A 9,391-nucleotide genomic window follows, 5' to 3' on the forward strand; every position below is an offset into this window, starting at 1 on the left:
GGCACTATTCACAATAGCAAAGACTTGGAACCAACCCAAATGTCCATCAATGATAGACTGGATTAAGAAAATGTGGCACATATACACCATAGAATACTATGCAGCCATAAAAATGGATGAGTTCATGTCCTTTGCAGTGTCACAGATGAAGCTGGAAGCCATCATTCTAAGTGAACTATCACAAGGACAGAAAACCAAACACTGCATGTTCTGACTCACAAGTGGGAGTTGAACAAGAACACATGGACACAGGGCGGGGAATATCACACACGGGCCTGTTGGGGGGTGGGGGCCTGGGGGAGGGATAGCATCAGGAGAAATACTTAATGTAAATGATAAGTTGATGGGTGCAGCAAACCAACATGGCACATGTATACCTATGTAACAAACCTGCACATTGTACACATGTACCCTACCTAGAACTTAAAGTATAATTAAAGCATACACACGGCATACACAAAACTAGAAAGTATGGTTCTTTTAAAGGAAAAACAACAGAAACTGTCCAAGAGAAAGTCCAGATGGTAACCTACTACATAAATACTTTAAAACAACTTTTTTTTTTTTTTTTTTTTTTTTTGAGATGGAGTCTCACTCTGTCTCCCAGGCTGGAGTGCAGTGGCGCAACCTCAGCTCACTGCAAGCTCCACCTTCTCCTGCCTCAGCCTCAAGAGTAGCTGGGACTACAGGCACCTGCCACCACACTCGGCTAATATTTTTTGCATTTTTTTAGTAGAGACAGGGTTTCACCATGTTAGCCAGAATGGTCTCGATCTCCTGACCTTGTGACCCAAAGTGTTGAGATTACAGGCGTGAGCCACGGTGCCAAGTCTAAAACAACTTTCTTAAAGATGTTCAAAGAACTAAACGAAGATGTGGAGAAAGTCAATAAAATGATGTGTAAACAAAATGGGAATATCAATAAAGAGACAGAAAACCTAAAAAGAGGAAAAAATAAACTCTGGAGCTAAAAGTGTAGTAATTGAAATAAAAGTTCACCAGAGAGATTCAAAGGCAGATTTGAGCAACAGAAGAAAGATTCAGCGAACTTGAAGATAGGATACTTGAAATGATCAAGTCAGAGGAACAGAAATAAAAATGATTGTTGAATAGCAAGCAGATATGCATTGTGGAAGTCCCAAAAGAAGAGAAAGGGGCAGAGAGATCATTTGAAGAACTAATGACTGAAGCCAAGCCCGGTGGCTCATGCCTGTAATCCCAGCACTTTGGGAGGCCAAGGCAGGTGTATCTCGAGATCAGGAGTTCAAGACTAGCCTGGCCAATATGGTGAAACCCCATCTCTACCAAAAATATAAAATTACCAGGTGTGGTGGCGCATGCCTGTAATCCCAGCTACTTGGGAGGCTGAGGCAGGAGAACTGCTTCAACCCAGGAGGCAGAGGTTGTGGTGAGCTGAGATCACGCCATTGCACTCCAACCTGGGCAACAAGAGTGAAACTCTCAAAAAAGAAAAAAAGAAAAAATTAGCCAAGCATGGTGGCACATGCCTGTAGTCCTAGGTACTTGGGAGGCTGAGGCAGAATCCAGGAGGCAGAGGTTGCAGTGAGCATAGATGGCACCACTGCACTCCAGCCTGGGCAACAGAGTGAGACTCCATCTCAAAAAAAAAAAAAAAAAGGCTGAACACTTCCCAAATTTGATGAAAGACATGAAAATAAACATCCAGAAAACTCAATGAATTCCAACTAGGATGAACTAAAAAAGACTCATAGTGAGACACAATGAGCCAGTAGGGACTCTTGAAAGCACCAAGAGAGAAGCAACTAGTCCATGCTAGGAATGTACAATAGGATTATAGGTGGATTTCTCATCAGACACTTTGGAGGACAGAAGACAATGGGATGACATATGTAAAGGGCTAAAAGAAAAACAACCACTACCTCTCAACCAAGAATCCTATATCCAGCAAAACTGTCCTTCAAAAGTGAGGAAGAAATTGGGAAATCCCCAAATAAACCAAAGTTGAGAAGTTTGCTACCATTAGACCTGCCCTGCAAGACATCTTAAAGAGAATCATGCAGGTTGAAAAGAAAGAACACTAGACAGTAACTCAAAACCACATGAAGAAATAAAGACGTCTGTAAAAGTTAATATAAGGCCAGGTGCGTTGGTTCATGCCTGTAATCCCAGCACTTTGGGAGACCGAGGTGGGTGGATCATGAGGTCAGGAGATTGAGACCATCCTGGCTAACACGGTGAAACCCTGTGTCTACTAAAAATACAAAAAGTTAGCTGGACATGGTGGTGGGCGCCTGTAGTCCCAGCTACTTGGGAGGCTGAGGCAGGAGAATGGCACGAACCCCTTTTTTGAACTCCGTCTCAAAAAAAAAGTAAATATATTGGAAAATATTAAATCTAGTATTATTGTAACTTTGGTTAAAACTCCATGTTTTGCTTTCTATATAATTTAATAGACAAATGCATTAAAAACAATTATTAGTTTATGTTTATGGACACACAATGTACAAAAATGTAATTTTGTGACATCAATAACTGGCAGAGGAGGGACAAAACTGTAAGTGAGGAGAGATTTTGCATATGATTGAAATTTAGCTGGTATAAATTCAAATTAGAGTGCTATAACTTTAGAATGTTAAGTGTAATTCCTATGGTAACCACAAATAAAATAGCGATATAACATACAAAAAGCAAATGAGATGGGGATTAAAACACTTTGCTACAAAAAATCAACTAAATACAAATGAGATCATGCAGGAAATGGACAAAAAAGGTGTAAGGCACATAGAAAATGAATAGCAAAATGACAGAAGTCAGTCCCCCCTTATCAGTAATCACTTCATTACTTTTTATTTTATTTTATTTCATTTTAATTTTTTTTTTTTGAGACGAGTCTCGCTCTGTCGCCCAGGCTGGAGTGCAGTGGCCGGATCTCAGCTCACTGCAAGCTCCGCCTCCTGGGTTTACACCATTCTCCTGCCTCAGCCTCCCGAGTAGCTGGGACTACAGGCGCCAGCCACCTCGCCTGGCTAGCTTTTTGTATTTTTTAGTAGAGACGGGGTTTCGCCGTGTTAGCCAGGATGGTTTCGAACTCCTGACCTCGTGATCCGCCCGTCTCGGCCTCCCAAAGTGCTGGGATTACAGGCTTGAGCCACCGCGCCCGGCCTATTTTATTTTATTTTTATTTTTTTTGAGAAGGAGTCTTGCTCTGTCGCCCAGGCTGGAGTGCAGTGGCGCGATCTCAGCTCACTGAAGCTCCGCCTCCCGGGTTCACACCATTCTCCTGCCTCAGCCTCCTGAGTGCTGGGACTACAGGTGCCCGCCACCGCGCCCGGCTAATTTTTTGTATTTTTAGTAGAGATGGGGTTTCACCGTGGTCTCGATCTCCTGACCTTGTGATCTGCCTGCCTCGGCCTTCCAAAATGCTGGGATTACAGGCGTGAGCCACCGTGCCCGGCTTTCATTACTTTTAAACCATTTTGTTGAGGAATGATTTACGTAAAAACTGTGCATATTTAATGTACACATCTTGATAAATAAATCAAGGCCATAAATATATCCATCAGCTTTTAAAATTTCCTTCTGCCACTTTATTATTGTTTAAAAAAGGTTTTTAATGACCGGGCGTGGTGGCTCACGCCTGTAATCCCAGAACTTTGGGAGGCCGAGGCAGGCGGATCACCTGAGGTCAGGAGTTCAAGACCAGCCTGGCTAACACGGCAAAACCCCATCTCTACTAAAAACAGAAAAATTAGGTGGGCGTGGTGGCAGGTTCCTGTAATCCAAGCTATTCAGGAGGCTGAGGTGGGAGAATTGCTTGAACCCGGGAGGCAGAGGTTGCAGTAAGCCGAGATAGCACCATTGCACTCCAGCCTGGGCAACAAGAGTGAAACTCTGTCTAAAATATATATATATATATTTTTTTTAATTAACAAAATTTAAGAATATAGTATTATTTGCTATGGGTACTATGCTGTATAGACCTCCAGAACTTACTTACCTTGCATAACTGAAATTTGTACACTTTAACCATCAACTTCCCATTTCCTTTTCTCCCCCAGCTCCCAGCAACCACCATTTGGTTCTCTTCTTCTGAGTTCCACACATAAGTGAGATTGTACAATATTTCACTTTCTGTGTCAGGCTTATTTTACTTAACATAATGCCCTCCAGTCCATCTATACATAGAAATGCAACTGATTTTTGGATGTTGACTCTGTATCTTGCTATGTTATTGAATTTATTAGTTCTAACAGTTTTTTAGTGGAGTCTTTACAGTTTTCTGCACATAAAAATATGTCATCTATAAAGACCATTTTACTTCTGTTCTTATTTCTTTACTTCCTTAATTGTTCTGGCTAGGACTTCTAGGCCTATTTTGAGTAGAAATGGTGACAGTAGGAATTCTTGTCTTGTTCTTCATCTTAGAGGAAAAACGTTCAGTTTTTCACTGTTGAGTATGATGTTAGCTGTGGGCTTGTTACATGTGGTCTTTATTATGTTGAGGTATATTCCTTCTGTACCTAATTTGTTTGAAAAATTTTTTAAATCGTGAATGGGTGTTGAATTTTATCAAGTGCTTTTTAAGATAACAGAGGATTATCTTAAAATAAAGGAAATTATCTTAAAATAAAGGAAAATCCTTTATTGTGTTGATGTGGTGTATCACATTTAGTGACTCTTGTATATTAAAGCATCCTTGCATCCCAGATATAAATCCCACTTGATCCTGGTGAATAATTCTTTTAATGCACTGTTGAATTTGGTTTACTAGTATTTTGTTGAGGACTTTTGCATTTATGTTAACCAGAGATACTGACCTATAGTTTTCTTATTTTGTAGGTTCTTATCTGGCTTTCGTATCAGGATAATGCTGTCCTTAGAATGAGTTTCAACGTGTTCCCTTCTCTTCAATTTTTTGGAAGAGTTTGAGAAGGATTGTTATTCATTCTTCTTTAAATGTTCGTTGAAATTCACCAGTAAAGCCATTTGGTCCTGGGATTTTCTTTGTTGGCAGATTTTTCATTACTGGTTCAATCTCTCTACTTATTTTTCTTTTCTTTTCTTTTTTTTTTAATTGTACTTTAAGTTCTGTGATACACATGCAGAACGTGCAGGTTTGTTACTTAGTTATGCATGTGCCATGGTGGTTTGCTGCACCCATCAACCCATCATTTATATTAGGTATTTCTCCTAATGCTATCCCTCCTCCAGGCCCCCACCCCCAACAGGCCCCCAGTGTGTGATGTTCCCCTCCCTGTGCCCGTATGTTCTCATTGTTCAACTCCCACTTATGAGTCAGAACATGCAATGTTTGGCTTTCTGTTCCTGTATTAGTTTGCTTAGAATGATAGTTTCCAGCTTCTTCCATGTCCCTACAAAGGATATGAACTCATTGTTTTTTATGGCTGCATAGTATTCCATGGTGCATATGTGCCACATTTTCTTTATCCAGCCTAACATTGATGGGCATTTGGGTTGGTTCCAAGTCTTTGCTATTGTGAAGAGTGCTGCAATTCTTTACTTATTTTTGATTCTGTTCAGATTTTTTTTTAATGCCTGTATATTTTATTTTATTTTTATTATTTTTTTATTTATTTATTTTTTATTATACTTTAAGTTCTAGGGTACATGTGCATAACGTGCAGGTTTGTTACATATGTATATTTGTGCCATGTTGGTGTGCTGCACCCATCAACTCGTCAGCACCCATCAATTCATCATTTATATCATGTGTAACTCCCCAATGCAATCCCTCCCCCACCCCCCCATGATAGGCCCCAGTGTGTGATGTTCCCCTTCCCAAGTCCAAGTGATCTCATTGTTCAGTTCCCACCTATGAGTGAGAACATGCGGTATTTGGTTTTCTCTTCTTGTGATAGTTTGCTAAGAATGATGGTTTCCAGCTGCATCCATCCTACAAAGGACGCAAATTCATCCTTTTTTATGGCTGCATAGTATTCCATGGTGTATATGTGCCACATTTTCTTAATCCAGTCTGTCACAGATGGACATTTGGGTTGATTCCAAGTCTTTGCTATTGTGAATAGTGCCGCAATAAACATACGTGTGCATGTGTCTTTGTAGTAGAATAATTTATAATCCTTTGGGTATATACCCAGTAGTGGGATGGCTGGGTCATATGGTACATCTAGTTCCAGATCCTTGAGGAATTGCCATACTGTTTTCCATAATGGTTGAACTAGTTTACAATCCCACCAACAGTGTAAAAGTGTTCCTATTTCTCTCTGTTCAGATTTTTGATTTATTTATGGTTCAGTCTTGGTAGGTTGTATATTTCTAGGAAATTATCCATTTCTTCTAGTTTATCCAATTTCTTAATGTATAATTGTTCATAGTAATCTCTTATAATCCTTTGCAATTCTATTATATCATCTGTCGTATCTCCTCTTTCACTTACAATTGTATTCGAGTATTCTTTTTTTAGTTAATCTAGCTAAAGACTTGTCAATTTTGCTGATCCTTCAAAAGAACTCAGATTTATTGACCTATTCTATTGTTTTTCTATTTTCTATTTCATATATTTCTGTATAATCTTTATTATTTTCTTCCTTCTGCTAACTTTGTGGTTAGTTTCTTCTTTTTCTAGTTCCTTGAGGGGTAAACATAGGTTGTTCATTTGACATATTTCTTTTTTCTTAGTATATGCATTTATTGCTATAAATTTTCTTCTGAGAGCTGCTTTTGCTGCATCCCATGCATTTTAGAATATTGTGCTGCAATATTTGTCTCAAGATATTTTTATTTCTTCTTCAACCCACTGATTGTTCAGAAGTATGTTAATTTCCATGTATTTGTGAGTTTTCCAAATTTTTCCTATTATTAATTTATAACCTCATACCATTGTGGTCAGAATAGATACTATTATGATTTCAATCTTCTTAAATTTGTTAAGACCTGTTTTGCAGCTAACATGTGATCTATCCTGGAGAATGTTCCATGTGTGCTTGAGAAGAATGTATATTTCTCTGCTATTGGATAAAATGTTCTGTATATGTCTATAAGGTCCATTTGTGCTATAGTGTTAAGTTCATATTTCTTTCCTGATTTGTGTATCATCTATCCATTGTCATAAGTGGGGTATTGAAGTCCCCCTACTATTATTATATTGCTGTCTACTTCTCTCTCCCGTTCTGCTATTTGCTTAATATATTTAGTTGCTCTGTCCTCCTGAGGAATTGACTTATCATTATATAATAACTTTCTTTGCCCCTTGTGACAGTTTTTGACTTAAAGTCTATTTTGTCTGATATAAGTCAAACCATCCTTGCTTTCTTTTTGGTTACCACTTGCATAGAATCTCTTTTTCCATCCCCTCACTTTCACCCTATGTGCGTCAAAACTAAGGTGATTTGCTTGTGTGCAACATGTAGTTGCATCTATTTTTTAATCTGTTTAGTTACTCTTTGTGCTTTAGGGAATTTAATCCATTTACATTTAAAGCAATTATCATTAGGTATGGATTTTCTCTTGCCATTTTGTTGTTTTCTGATTGTTTTGTGTAGTTCCTTTATTCCTTTCTTCTTCTCTTGCTGTCTTCTTTTGTGATTTGATGATTTTTTAAAAGTACTGTGCTTTGACTCCTTTTGCCTTATTTTGTGTATCTACAATTTTTATCTTCGTGATTACCATAAAGCTTACATAAAACATAGTTATAAGTTTATTTTAAGCTGATAACACCTTAATTTTAATTGCATACAAAAATTCTACACTTCTTCCGTTTCCACATTTTATGTTATTGATGTTCCAGTTTACATCTTTTATATTGTGTATCCATTAAAAATTTGTATAGCTATAGCTATTATTATTATTATTACTATTGTTTTTGAGACAGAGTTTTGCTCTTATTGCCCAGGTTGGAGTACAATCTCAGGTCACTGCACCCTCCACATCCCGGGTTCAAGCGATTCTCCTGCCTCAGCCTCCCAAGTAACTGGGATTACAGGCATGCGCCACCACGCCCGACTAATTTTGTATTTTTAGTAGCAACAGGGTTTCTCCTTGTTGGTCAGGCTGGTCTCAAACTCCTGACCTCAGGTGACCCGCCCACTTCAGCCTCCCAAAGTGCTGGGATTACAGGCGTGAGCCACCGTACCCAGCCTATAGTTATTTTTAATACTTTTCTATTTTAACTTTTATACTACAGTCAAAAGTGATTTATACACCACCATTGCAACATTAGAGTTATGAATTTGACCATATATTTACCTTTACCTGTGAACTTAATATCTTAATATTTTAATGTTGCTAATCAGAATCCTTTTATTTCAACTTGAAGAACTGCCTTATAAGGCAGGTCCAGTGGTGATGAACTCCCTCAGAATTTTTTTGGTGGGGATTTGGGAAAGACCTTATCATATCTTTTTCATTTCTGAAGGACAGCTTTACAAGGTGTAGTTTTCTTGATTGGCAGTTTTTTTCTTCCAACACATTGAATATAGCATCCTATTCTCTCCTGGCTTATAAGGTTTCTGCTGAGAAATCCACTGATCGCCTTATTGAAGGTTCCTTTTATGTGATGAATTCCTTTCTTCTTGCTGATTTTGAAATTCTCTTTTTGTCTTTGACTTTTGATATTTTAATTATAATGTACTCTGGTATTATTTTCTTTGGGCTGGCCTTTTTTGGGGCCTTGAACTTCATGTATCTGGAAGCCCATTTGCCTCTAAAGATTTGGAAAGTTTTTACCCATTATTTCTTCAAATATACTTTCAGGCCTTTTCTAGCTTTTCTGCTTCTTGGAAATCCATCATGTGTTTGACCCATTTCTTGGTGGTGTCCTATGAATCCCAAAGGCTTTCACTTTTTAAATTCTTTTTTCTTTCTGGTCATCTGACAGGATATTTCAAATGTCCTATCTTTAATTTCACAGATTCTTTCTTCTGGTTGATGAATCTGCCATTGAAGCTCTCTATTGCATTTTCATTTCATTTCATTTCATTTATTTATTTATGTTTTTGAGACAGAGTCTCACTCTGTCACCTAGGCTGGAGTGCAGTGGTGCCATCTTGGCTCACTCCAACCTCCACCTCCTGGTTCAAGAGATTCTCCTGCCTCAGCTTCCCCAGTAGCTGGGATTACAGGCATATGCCACCATGCCCAGCTAATTTTTGTATTTTTAGTAGAGATAGGGTTTCACCATGTTGGTCAGGCTGGTCTTGAACTCCTGACCTCAAGTGATCCACCTGCCTCGGTCTCCCAAAGTGCTGGGATTACAGGCGTCAGCCACAACACCCGGTTTGCATTTTATTTTATTCACTGTATTCTTCAGCTCCAGAATTTCTGGTTTTTTTTTTTTTATTGTTTCTATATCTTTATTGAACTTTTAGTGTTGTTCATCTGTGATTTTCTTGATATTACTGAGTTGATATCTACATTCTAGTAAATTTCA

Source organism: Rhinopithecus roxellana, chromosome 13 (assembly GCF_007565055.1).
Source record: "Rhinopithecus roxellana isolate Shanxi Qingling chromosome 13, ASM756505v1, whole genome shotgun sequence".
NCBI classification, from domain to species: Eukaryota; Metazoa; Chordata; class Mammalia; order Primates; family Cercopithecidae; genus Rhinopithecus; species Rhinopithecus roxellana.